Below are 14495 nucleotides of genomic sequence, written 5' to 3'. Positions count from 1 at the left end.
TAACATTTTATTTGAGTTGCTCAATCCAGATAGCTTCTCTCTACAATTGAGCCAAAAAGCCTGCCCTCATTTCAACATTACTAAGACTGCAGAATACGGGTTGGTGATGATACCCATTCTATCCCAACTTCCTAGTTAATCATGGGGAGATTATTAAATATTAGAGGTATTTTTCCTGCATGGCAACAATATATTATTTCCCTTTTGTCATCTGTAACAGTATGGTTGCACCTTTGGCACCACCCCCAGTCCCCCACTCTGAGGGCCAATGCAGGTAGTCCGGGTAGCCATTTGGGAGTCTTGTTTAGAAGTCTTATGGGTTGGGGGTAGAAGCTGTTCAGGGTCCTGATGGCTTGCCGTGCGGTAGCAGAGAGAACAGTCTACGGCTTGGGTGGCTGGAGTCTGACATTTTATGGGGTCTTCCTCTGACACTGCCTGGTATAAAGAGGACCTGGATGGCAGGGAGCTCGGCCGCAGTGATGTACTGGACTGTACAAAATACCCTCTATAGTGGCTTGCGGTCAGATATGAAGCAGTTGCCATACCAAGCCGTGATGCAGCCAGTCAAGATGCTCTCAATGGTGCAACTGTAGAACATTGAGGATCTGAGGACCCATGCCAAAGCTTTTCAGCCTCCTGTGGGGAAAAGGTGTTGTTGTGCCTTCTTCACGACAGTGTTGGTGTGTTTGGACAATGATAGATCCTTTGTGATGTGGACACCGAGGAACTTGAAGCTCTCTAATCTCCGCTACAGCCCTGTCGAAATTGCAGCAGCCCTGTGCTCAGCCCTTCGTTTCCTGTAGTCCAAGATCAGCTCCTTTGTCTTACTGACATTGAGGGAGAGGTTGTTGTCCTGGCACCACACTGCCAGGTCTCTGACCACCTCCCTATAGGCTTTCTCATCATAGTCAGCAGTCATCGTAGGTACAATCATTTCGCTACACCTGCAATAACATCTGCTAAATATTTGTATGTGAACAATACATTTTCATTTGATTATATCAGGCATATCACTGTTGTGTCATCTGAAAACTTAATGGATGGCGTTGGAGTTGTGCGCGGCCATGCAGTCGTGGGTGAACAGGGAGTACAGGAGGGGACTAAGCACGCACACCTGAATGGCCCCGTGTTGAGGGTCAGCATGACGGATTTGTCGTTGTCTATCCTCACCACCAGTGTGCTGCCCGTCGGGAAGTCCAGGGTCCAGTTGCAGAGGTAGGTGTTCAGTCCCAGGGACCTTAGCTTAGTGATGAGCTTCAAGGGCACTATGGTGTTGAACGCTGAGCTGTAGTCAATGAACAGCATTCTCAAATAGGTGTTCCTTTTGTCCAGGTGGGAAAGGGCAGTGTGGAGTGCAAAAGAGATTGCATCATCTGTGCATCTGTTGGGGCGGTAAGCAAATTGGAGTGGCTCCAAGGTGTCTGAGATGATGTTGTGAGCAATGAGCCTTTCAACGCATTTCATGGCTCTAGATGTGAGTGCTACGGGGCGAAAGTCATTTAGACAGGTTACCTTGGCGTTCTTGGGCATAGGTCTCCTTGAAACAGGTAGGTATTACAGACTGGGTCAGGCAGAGGTTGAAAATATCTATGAATACACTTGTCAGCACATGCCAGCGCATGCGTCCTGATAATCTGTCTGTAAATGATAACCTGTTTAAAGGTCTTACTCACATTGGCTACGGAGAGTGATCACACAGTCGTCTGGAACAGCTGGTGCTCTCATGCATGGTTCAGCGTTGCTTGCCTCAAAGCAAGCGTAGAATGCATTTAGCTGGTGTGGTAGGCTCACGTCACTGGGCGGCTAGTGGCTGGGTTTCCCTTTGTAATCCGTGATAGTTTGCAAGCCCTGCCACATCTAACGTGCATCAGAGCCGGTTTAATAGGATTTGATCTTAGCCCTGTATTGACGCTTTGCCTGTTTGATGGTTCGTTGGAGGGCGTAGCGGGATTTCTTATAAGAGTTAGTGTACTTGAAAGCACAGAATATTCTAGAATGTCATATGCCATAGCGTTAAGATCTCCCTTCACTGGAACTAAGGGGCTTAGTCCAAACCATGAAAAACAGCCCCAGACCATTATTCCTCCACCAAACTTTACAGTTGCCACTACGCATTCGGGCAGGTAGCATTATCCTGGCAGAAGTTTACTTACACTCAAACGTCAAACGTTTCAGGTAGCCTTCCACAAGCTTCCCCCAATAAGTTGGGTCAATTCTGGCCCATTCCTCATGACAGAGCTGGTGTAACTGAGTCAGGTTTGTACGCCTCCTTGCTCACACACGCTTTTTCAGTTCTGCCCTCAAATTTTCTATAGGATTGAGGTCAGGGCTTTGTGATGGCCACTCCAATACCTTGACTCTGTTGTCCTTAAGCCATTTTTCCACAACGTTGGAAGTATGCTTGTGGTCATTGTCCATTTGGAAGACCCATTTGCGACCAAGCTTTAACTTCCTAACTGATGTCTTGAGATGTTGCTTCAATATATCCACATAACCTTCCTACCTGATGACATCTATTTTGTGAAGTGCACCAGTCCCTCCTGCAGCAAAGCAACCCCACAACATGATGCTGCCACCCCCATGCTTCACGGTTGGGATATTCTTCTGCTTGCAAGCTTTTTCCTCCAAACATAACGATGGTCATTATGGCCACACATAACATTTCGCCAAAAAGTACAATATTTGTCCCCATGTGCAGTTGCAAACCGTAGTCTGGCTTTTTTATGGTGGTTTTGGAGCAGTGGCTTCTTCCTTGCTGAGCGGCCTTTCAGCTTATGTCGATATAGGACTCGTTTTACTGTGAATATAGATACTTTTGTACCCGTTTCCTCCAGCATCTTCACAAGGTCCTTTGCTGTTGTTCTGGGATTTATTTGCACTTTTCGCACCGAAGTACGTTCATCTCTAGGAGACAGAACGCGTCTCCTTTCTGAGCGGTACGACGGCTGGGTGGTCCGATGGTGTTTATACTTGCGTACTATTGTTTGTACAGATGAACGTGTTACCTTCAGGTGTTTGGAAATTCCTCCCAAGGATGAACTAGACTTGTGGAGATCTGCAATTTTTTTTCTGAGTTCTTGGCTGAATTCTTCTGATTTTCCCATGATGTCAAGCAAAGAGGCACTGAGTTTGAAAATGGGCCTTGAAATACATCCACAGGTAAATGATGTTAATTTGCCTATCAGAAGCTTCTAAAGCCATGACATAATTTTCTGGAATTTTCCAAGTTGTTTAATGGAACAGTCAACTTAGTGTATGTAAACTTCTTACCCACTGGAATTGTGATACAGTGAATTATAAGTGAAATAATCTTTCTGTAAACAATTGTTGAAAAATTGCTTGTGTCATGCACAAAGTAGATGTCCTAACCGACTTGCCAAAACTATAGTTTGTTAACAAGAAATTTGTGGAGTCGTTGAAAAATGAGTTTTAATGACTCCAACCTAAGTGTATGTAAACTTCCGACTTCAAATGTATTTTCACACACACCTGTTCCGAACCGCCCCAGAGTCTGCAACACCACTAAGCAAGAGGCACCACCAAGCAAGCGGCACCATGAAGACCAAAGAGCTTTCCAAACAGGTCAGGGACAAAGTTGTGGATAAGTACAGATCAGGCTTGGGTTATAAAAAAATACCTGAAACTTTGAACATCCCACGGAGCACCATTAAATCCATTATTTAAAAAATAGAAAGAATATGTCACCACAACAAACCTGCCAAGAGAGGGCCGCCCACCAAAACTCACAGACCAGGCAAGGAGGACATTAATCAGAGAGACAACAAAGAGACCAAAGATAACCCTGAAGGAGCTGCAAAGCTCCACAGCGAAGATTGGAGTATCTGTCCATAAGACCACTTTAAGCCGTACACTCCAAAGTTGGGCTTTATGGAAGGGTGGCCATAAAAAAAAGTCAGTGCTTAAAGAAAAAAATTATCAAACAGGTGTTCGCCAAAAGGCATGTAGGAGACTCCCCAAACATATGGAAGAAGGTACTCTGGTCAGATGAGACTAAAATTGAGCTTTTTGGCCATCAAGGAAAACGCTATGTCTGGCGCAAATCCAACACCTCTCATCACCCCGAGAACACCATCCCCACCATGTTTTTCCATCGGCAGGGACTGGGAAACTGGTCAGAATTGAAGGAATGATGGATGGTGCTAATAACAGGGAAAATCATGAGGGAAACCTGTTTCACTCTTCCAGAGATTTGAGACTGGGTCGGAGGTTCACCTTCCAGCAGGACAATGACCTTCCGAAGCATACTGCTAAAGCAACACTCAAGTGGTTTAAGGGGAAACATTTAAATGTCTTGGAATGGCCTTGTCAAAGCCCAGACCTCAATCCAATTGAGAATCTGTGGTATGACTTAAAGATTGCTGTAGACCAGCGGAACACATCCAACTTGAAGGAGCTGGAGCAGGTTTGCCTTGAAGAATGGGCAAAGGCAAAAATCACTGTGTCTAGATGTGCCAAGCTTATAAAAAGACACACCTGCATGAGATTCTAGAATCTATCCAAGCAAGGAATAAGGCCTTTTAAAAAATGTAAGAACTCTCAAGAGCAGCATGATTTTGTCCTATATAAACATCACATAAATGAAGCACAGAGCAGGATGGATGAAGCTAAGAGGGGTTACTTTGCTGAGAAAAGAATTGAGAACAAAAATGCCCTTAAAAAGCTTTGGAAATCATTTAAGGAACTAGGCTGTAGTAGTACTACCAAAAACAAACTAAACAGTATTGGACTGAACATCAAGGGGGAGATGGTATATGAAAAAGCAGAGGTTGCCAATGAATTCAACAATTTTTTTTAACTTCTGTTGCCAGCAAGCTGGTTAGCAAGCTGCCCAAAAGTTCTGGTTTGTATGGAAGCAACCAAGTCAAGAAGTATTATGTAGAGTAGGGGTTCAGCCAAACTCTTTTTCTTTTGCAAAGGTAGCAACAGCCAAAATAGTCAGTATGCTGGCAGAGCTTAAATGCTTCAAAGCCACAGGCCTGGATAATATTCCTGCGAGGTTTCTTATAGATTCTGCTGAGCAAATTGGCCCTTGTATTACGCATATCGTTAATCTCTCTCTTGAACAAGGCACCTTTCCCAGGGACATGAAACAAGCTAAAGTTATACCTCTGTATAAGAAGGGGATAAAGTCTGACCCTGGGAATTATAGGCCTGTATCTATCCTCTGTGTAACATCAAAGATCCTGGAGAGAATTGTACATGAGCAAATGTATGAATATGTTAACAAACAGGGTCTAATGTATGATTTTCAGTCAGGTTTTAGAAAAACATAGTCCACTGATTCATGTCTACTTTACTTGACTGACTTCATCGGGAAAGAGATTGATGAGGGACATCTGTGTGGAATGGTACTGCTTGACCTACAGAAGGCTTTTGATACAGGTATCCACTGTCTCCTAATCTCCAAACTGGAGGCACTGGGGTTAAGCAGTATCCCTCTAGGCTGGGTAAAGTCCTATTTATCAGGAAGGGAGCAAGTGTTAGAGATTAATGGTTCACTGCCTCAGGCAAAACCAATGAGTTGTGGCCTTCCGCAGGGGAGCGTGCTTGGGCCTCTGCTGTTTTTATAGTATATTAATGATATGGCAGATGCTTGTTCTTGCCGTCTTTTTCTTTATGCGGATGACTCTACACTTTTGGTGTCTCACAAAAGTAACACTATGTTGGAGAGCATACTTAGCACAGAGCTTACTAACATTAGCAAATGGCTTGGAGATAATAAGCTCTCTGCACTTAGGGAAAACTGAAGCAATTATTTTTGGACCCAAACCTAAATTGTGTAAGTTGTCTGAAATCAGAGTGGAGTTAGGGGGTGAGGTGCTGACTACTAAAACCTCTGTTAGCTACTTGGGATTTATCCTTGATGGAAGCATGGGAGGTGTGAGCATGGTCAATAAGGTGCTAGGGAAGGTTAATATCAGGACTAAGTTTTTGTCTAGAAAGTCCAAGCTGCTTGAAAAGGACTCCATGAAAGTGCTAGCTACAGCCCTCATTCAATGCCATTTTGACTATGCTAGTACTTTCTGGTTTGGGGGCTTATCTAAACTTATGAAGGGGAAGTTCCAGATACCCTGATCAGCTTATTCTGGGCTAGTATTGAAGGTGAGTCCACGTACTCACATAGGCAGGAGCTGCTTTCAGGAACTAAACTGGCTGCCTGTTGAGGCTAGGGTGTCCCAGATTAGACTAGGTTTGGTTGACAGGAGTATTTATGGTCTAGCGCCCAGATATCGAAGTGATTACTTTCCTCGTGTTAGGGATGCACACAATCACAGCACCAGATCAGGTGTTGCTGTGTGTTTATACAGGTTTAGGAGTATCGCTGGGAAAGGTACTTTCTTGTATACTGGAGCCTCAGAATGGAATGAGTTGCCTCTGCCCATAAAAACAACATCCTCTGGGCAGCTTTAAAATAAAGTAAAAATATGTTTGATGTCTTCTGTGCCCATATGAATAACCCCTATAATGTAACTGTAATGATGATAGACCTTCTGTTTTTGTTTTATTATTTCACTGCCATACTGTGTTCGATCTTGTCTAGCCATCTTGTCTCAAGAGGACCACAATGGAATTAAGTCCCAGACTTTGTGTGTTATCCTCGATGATTTTCTTCATGTGCATGTATGGCTTTTTCAAGTTTTATGTGAGCTTGTTTTTTTTAAATGGTCAAATTAATAAACTAAACTACCCCAAGAGACTTGCAGCTGTAATTGCTGCAAAAGGTGGCTCTATAAAGTATTGACTTTGGGTGGGTGAATAGTTATGCACACTCAAGTTCTGTTTTTTTGTCTTATTTCTTGTTTGTTTCCCAATAAAACATATTTTGCATCTTCAAAGTGGTAGGCATGTTGTGTAAATCAAATAATATAAAAAATAAAAATCTACTTTAATTCCAGGTTGTAAGGCAACAAAATAGGAAAAATGCCAAGGGGGTGAATACTTTCGCAAGCCACTGTACTACAATGGCTCAGACTATACTTTAGGGTTCATCAATTAGGTTTTGCCTTGGGCCAAATTTTTTCTGAGCTAATAGTCGGTCGGCCAGAACATAATTAGCACAATTAATTGGCCTACACTACAAATTGACCAAAATGTTTAATATCTGATTAGTACATAAAATTCTGTGACAAGAACAATAATTTTGATCTGATTACGCTCATAAAAATCACCATGTATCTATTCAATTATTATTTGTGTATATTTCTCTGTGCATTGATTGGTGGGGAAAAACAGGGCTACTGTAGTGGCGATTTTAGCCTGTAAATCTTGGTGGGGCCAAAAAATAAAATAAATGTGGGATGCATGCCAGCAAAGTCACAACAATAAACAATACATTAATTGCACTATACCACTGCTACACCTGGCTATCAACTGAGCCTTGTCTGGCAGCGAAACAGTTCATTCAGCCTGATTTACTGACTTAAACTGCTGATATGGCTGACTTGTTTAATTAAACAAATGTGATTTCTACTGACAATTGAGATGTACAAACTATGGCATAAGGGGACGACAATTGCATAAGAGGCCATTCGTAATTTCGATTAAGACATTAATGAGCGAGCTAGGAAGGACATAGTCAATATAACTTTGTTCAGCACTTCTGAAAATGTACAGCGACAGATTTCAGAACATGGAGCGTTCTTACAGTGTTCTCCCTGTACACCAAGTCAGAACTGTAGGATAAATAAAGGGGAAATATAAGCAGACAATGAAAACTCTTACTATATTCAATGATTACATTTTTCAAAAACAGGTTATAGGCTACATGTGCACCACCAAGTCAGAACAGTAGGCTAAATTAAGAGGTGAAAATAGACCAAATTATTAGGGTGGGGCAGGCACATGGGCTACTAACAGCATACAACAACATACTTAGCATTACTTTCTTAGCTACATTATACATATCTCCCTGGCATATTACATCATTTATGCAGCAGCATACAAGACATATTTTGACTCACCTTGTGCTGTGCTCACTTGAACAGGAAGGTGGCGCAGCGGGCATTCGTGTGCAAATTTTGTCATCAAAGTCTGGCATTCTCTGGATTGATGGTGCTTTCAAGACAACTGGGAACTCGGGGGGGGGGGGGGGGGGGGGGGTGAATCATGATGATGTAAGTGATTTTCAGGTCGTAGCGCTAGAAAGATGCCCAAGTTCCCGATTTAAAATTCCAAGTTGGATGAAAGTTGTAGCTCATTCTACAACTCATCCCGTTGTAGCTCATTTTACCCCCCGAGTCCCCAGTTGTCTTGAACTCACTAAAGTAAAATTTTGCAGTTCTGAGTTGTTTTGAGCACAGCACAAATCATGCTTCATTGACAGCAAGACCAATGTTTAATTTCTATAACTTTAAACTAGGAAAATAGACCCTTAATCTTAGACTTGGGACCACACAGCCACGCCACTGAATAGCAGGCTAATGATTGCTTTGCAATGCTTGCAGTTAGCCACCGATTCCTTCCAAACCACTCATTGTTGAATTTGGAATCTGCAATGGCCGACGAGCACTGATACGTTTTATCTATTTTCTCATTATTTCTCTTCATATAAGGATTTGCCAGTAGATTGTTGACTTGATTCATGATGACTGCTAGCTAAGATTTTGAAAGTCCAATCAAAGCTACTGTAGATATAACTTGATTTGACATTTGTGGCCATTGACCTCGAGTCTTCTTGGATGGGCACTTCTAATGCAACTCTATGGCAGTACAAGGGACTAGAATTTTAGAGCTCTACCCTTAGACTTGGTGGTGACGTAGTGTCTCCATGAGTGGCAGAACACTGAGCCAATCATGGCGCAATGTTCTGTATTTTCCCACCACAGAAAGCACTGAGCTAGGCTGAGACACCTGCATTTTGGAGCTGCCTTAAGAAATCAAAAGAGACCATGTTTGTATGCAGCTTTATTAACTTAATATATATTTTTTTACATTGTTTGCAAACTTTTGTGACATATTAATGCCCCACCTGCCCTGAACGACAGCTTGCCACTGGGCTACACTACTTTTTTTTAAGTCAACATTCGTTCAGAACAATAGGCTTGATAGCCAGAGAAAATGTAACTCAAAAGTATCAAAAAGGTAGATAATGAAAATCGTAGTTTCAGGGAATGTACAGAGACATATGGGTTCACCTTACCATCTTATTTGAAATGAAAATGTTGCCGTTTTTTTTACTGACATTGTCACTTAAACGCGTTAAATCTCCAGTTACAAGAAAAAGGTTAAACAGTCATAGACATGGTGGAACAACTTAAGGCCATTCTTAGGAAACTTCGGTTGTTCGATTTGTACTTGTCATCTGAAAGGCTACTGCACTTCAGCACACTGAAGAAACGAGGGACCAGGTCGCAACATGGAGGGGTTCATCAAGCAGTTGAGGAACAACTTCGCCAGATTTGAAGACTACAACATGCCCAAGGATATCATTGCGTTTGTACATGATTCTGTACCTGATAGAAACAGCACAAAATTGTACGTCATGCAATGCACGGCTCCACCATCCAACTCTGCACTCACGCACTGTACAAAATATACGAAGCCCCCCCACCAGACACAGTAAGTTGCTAGCTAGTATTGGCGGGAATTCTCTACAACAAAATGCACAATAAATATTCACCAAAAAACGCTGCATCTTGTGTGATGTTCGAATAACATTTACAAACAAATTGATATAAATTGTACATTTAAATCATCACTTGGGAGTATAAACATCACTTTTGACGTACAGTGCTTTGCAACCAACAATTTACCGCTGGTTTGGTGCTTGTTCACTGGGACGAGTCTAACTGAAATATCCTCCCTCGTAAGCAAGTCACGCAAACCAGCCAATACAATAAGATGCCATGTTGAGTAGGTGAAGGCAAGACAAAACTAAAACCAAAAACCCATTGGCTTAACAATAAAGTGGCAAGGGGAATCACCAATATAACCCTGTTACACTTCTCTATCCGCCCAGGTGGATAATTCTCATCCCTTGCTAAGAAAACGATACCCTTGCTGGATGCGGCCGTAATTCAAACTGAGCTGATTGAATTCCAGACATCGAGCTAAAATCAGGGATGTGTTTTGGGTGGCATGCTCAGAGGAATACAGCTAATAAAGACACTTGCATTTTATGTGCTAACAATGTTCGTATCGACTTACACCTGCGAGTCCTCATTTTCTTCTATGAATGTAATACACTCAGGACAGGACCAGCTTTCACATAAATCAATCGGAGGACTGCCTGCGCATCAAAATCACATCCATCTCACGCGACATCCACAAGATCGTGTCCGAGGGGAAATGCAATCCATTGAGTGAGTAACTTAATGGCCTATATGACGGTATTTAGTACATCCGTGAAAAGGAGAGCCGCACACTCTAGGAGCTCAGATGCAATAATTGAATAACCAACGTTTCGGCAGACAAGCTGTCTTCATCAGGGTATAATGACGAACACTGCGGGTCACTAGTTTATATAGTGTCAAAGGACACACACAGGTGTCTGTAATCATGTCTGGGTGCGGCTTGATATCATTTGTTAATTTACAGATGTAAATATAACATATAAAAAAACATAAATGGATAGCACATGTTGATAAAACATTTACTGGAGACAAGAGATCAAGTTGAGACATAGGACGAGGTGGATATGGTATAATTAAGGCAATTTATTCAAGGGTAAAGATATCTGGCAAACCGTGCTGCACGGCCCCGTTCTGTCTGACTCGTATGGAATCGTCGGAAAAGAGAGCGCTAAACATATTGTACAGATTATATATGCAGTGAATGATGTAGGTTGATCTGGTAGTCTGGCCTTCTGATTGGTCGCTCTGGGTCGTGGGTAGTCCTGTTCGGGCCTGGTGTCGACGTTCCATTGGCTCTTAACATGGTTCTTTGTCTTAGAGTCCCAACCTTGGAAAGAATGTGTATGCGTGTTGTTTTTGCAGGGGCCTTTTCTGCGTGCGTGTGTGTGTGTGCCTGATGAGAGCAGTATGTGTCTAAGAGGAAAGAGAGGGTGGGTGCATTTTGTACAAAGGATAGCTTATGTTGAGAAGTTGTTATAACAAGTTTCCAGTATCTATTACAATTTCTTACACACAGGATCATAGATATAATTTGGCTACATAGTCCTACAAACATTTTCAATGAATAGCAAAATCACAAAAATGACTTCAAATCAAGGTCTACGTTGAGACCGAAGGCAGCAAGGGTCTTTAAATGAAATATCCAGGCAGCCGCTCGTTTTAACCATAAATTGTCGAGGTCACCCCTTTCCTAGGGAGGGTGAAGTGTTCGATGCTGATATAACGTAGGGACGAAATCGAGTGGTTCGCTCCCAAAAAGTGGGCCGCCAAGTTTTTGCACCTAATGCTACGATACTCCGAGATTCGTACTTTTAATTTGCGCTTCGTTTTACCCACGTAATTTTTACCACAAGGACAAGTTATAAGATAAATAACTGCCTTAGTGGAGCACGTGATAACACCATTCATTGGGATTTGTTTCCCTGTTTGGGGGTGTTTTGAAGGATCCACATGTGTAAGTGCCATTGCAATGAGCGCAGCCATTACATTTGTAGTTTCTATCCGGTAGAGGCGCAAATAGACGTTGTGCAGGGTATTTTGGCGTGGGAAATCAGAGTTTACCAATTGATCTCTGAGACTTCTGCCCCGCGAGAATACGACCAAGGCAGAGTCCGAAAACACATTACCGATACTGTCATCGGATTTTAGAATGTGCCAATGTTTGAATGATTCCCACAATTTGTTCAGAGCACTTTGAATAGCGGGCAGTATGAACGCAAGAATGCTTCTTTTTGCGGGACTGTCCTTGAAAGAGATCATGTCTCGATTTATTAGGGATTTTCTTAATGGCAGTATTAATCTGACCATTTTTGTGCCCCCCCCCCCCTTGAATTTTCTTTGCGTCTCAGCCATATTTCTGTCGACATCTGATTGTTTTTTGCAAATTGTTTTGATTCGACAGAATTGGCTGTAGGGCAAACGTTTTCCTTGGAGAGCGGGTGACAGCTCTCAGCACTCAACAAACTGTTACGATCAGTGGGTTTCGTGTAAAGATCAGTGTATAGAACATTATCCTCACACAAAATCAGAAGTTCAAGGAAACTGATTTGACAGATGTGTCAGATTGCATAGTAAATCTCAGGTGCTCAGAACAAGAGTTAAGAAAAGCATGGAATGCCTTGAGCTGTTTTGCATTACCCCTCCATAGAAAATAAATATCATCAATGTACCGTTTCCAAATAATAATGTTAGGCAAGAAAACATTTGAGAGGATTGAGAATAGACTGTTTCTCCATGTAACCCACATACACATTATCATAGTTATGAGCCATAGGGGATCCCATAGCAGTACCCTTGGGTCTGAATAAATAACTAATTTAGAAACATGAAATAGTTGTGTGTGTGTGAGTACTATTTCAGCCGAGGGCGCGCAAGATGGCGGCCAGTGCAGATAATTTGTTTTGGTAGCTGAAGGAATTATTGGATTTCTTTACCCAATTATCGCCATTGGAATATTTCTACGGTCAGGAATATTTCTACGGTCATAAAACCCCGTATTAATATTTTTTAGTTTATTTACCAAAGTAATTGATTACTTTCTGCAAGTTATTCACCTCTAAAACTAAGTTTGCGACAACACTAGATCGTTTTTGAGCTAGCTAGCTTATCAGGCTATCTTGTCGAACGTACATGGAAACTGCCACGACCAGAACCAAAAGGAAAGAAATGGAGAGATCGTCAGATGGACAATTAACCACAAAAGATAGTATGATTTTGGGTACTCCTCTTCAGAATGTAACTGTTGGGGGGAAATAGTGCAATGGGTGATGAAAATGTGGTGAGCACGGACAGCAATGCTCACAACTTGCGCCCCTCCAGTCCCCAGCTCAGGCCTTTACCTTACGACCCCGGCACTCCTGTCAAGCCCCAGGGGGAAAAGATGAGAGGCCAAGAGGGTATGTCACTTCTTGACATGCAAAACAATATTGTAATGCTTTTGACAGCAAAGATAGATTAAAGGGCAAATGGCTTGGAGGTCATGGTTAGGGAGAATACGATGAAAATTGAGGCCATTAAAAAATCTGTTGACTTTATCTTTGGAGAAGTGAAAACCCTCAAAAGTGACATGATGAAAGTGGAAGTTATCTGCTAGGAAAATGAAAAGAAGGTGGCTGAACTCAAGGCGGAGACATACCAGCGCAGGTGGAACCTGAGGCTCCATGGAATTCCAGAGCAGGCGGGTGAGGACATCAAATGCAGAGTTGTTGACATCTGCGGAGCTGTCATTCCCGAATCAAAAGCAAAACTTCAGGAAAATGTAGACATCGTCCATCGTTTGGGAATATATATATATATTTTTAAATTCGTAATTTACTCAAGCGTAAGGCTATTTTCCTGTATTGCAAACGGTTTAATGCAGACTTTTACTTTTTACAAGAGACTCATGCTTGTTCTTCCGATCTATCTTTTTGGAAAAATCAATGGGGTAACGATATCTGGTCATCATATGGCAACAACCACTCTGCAGGTGTAGCAGTTTTAAGAGGTGCATTTAAAGGGAAGGTCATCAGTAGTAAGACTCACCACTCTGGACATTGGTTAATTTCAACAGTAAATTTCAACAGTGAAATGTTTTTATTAGGTTTCAACTGTTCTGCCTGCGGCTATGGAACCCTGACCTGTCCACCGGACGTGCTACCTGTCCCAGACCTGCTGTTTTCAACTCTCTAGAGACCGCAGGAGTGGTAGAGATACTCTTAATGATCGGCTATGAAAAGCCAACTGACATTTACTCCTGAGGTGCTGACTTGCTACACCCTCGATAACTTCTGTGATTATTATTATTTGACCATGCTGGTCATTTATGAACATTTGAACATCTTGGCCATGTTCTGTTATAATCTCCACCCGGCACAGCCAGAAGAGGACTGGCCACCCCTCATAGCCTGGTTCCTCTCTAGGTTTCTTCCTAGGTTTTGGCCTTTCTAGGGAGTTTTTCCTAGCCGCCGTGCTTCTACACTTGCATTGCTTGCTGTTTGGGGTTTTAGGCTGAGTTTCTGTACAGCACTTCGAGATATTAGCTGATGTACGAAGGGCTATATAAAATACATTTGATTGATTGATTGATTGATTGATTAGGGAATATTTATGCATCCAACAACAAACAAAACAACAGGATATTATTTAAAGACTTTGAAGAAGAAATTAATAGAGTAATAGGTGTATTTCAGGATATCAAAATTATCGTAGGTGGTGATTTTAATTCTGTATCTAATGTGATGATTGACAGATATCCCCCTTCTAACATATCCAGCATAGTTAATTCTGAGTTTAATAACCTATGTCTTGGATTAGTCGATATTTGGAGATCTAAATATCCTGATAAAAAGGAATTCACTTGGAGTAACAAGGACATGTTCAGACAGTCAAGAATTGACTTCGGGTTGATTTCAAATTCATTAG

The sequence above is a fragment of the Salvelinus namaycush genome, chromosome 2 (genome assembly GCF_016432855.1).
Source record: "Salvelinus namaycush isolate Seneca chromosome 2, SaNama_1.0, whole genome shotgun sequence".
NCBI lineage: Eukaryota > Metazoa > Chordata > Actinopteri > Salmoniformes > Salmonidae > Salvelinus > Salvelinus namaycush.
The sequence above is the reverse complement of the archived record's forward strand: the minus strand, read 5'-3'. Positions refer to the sequence as shown.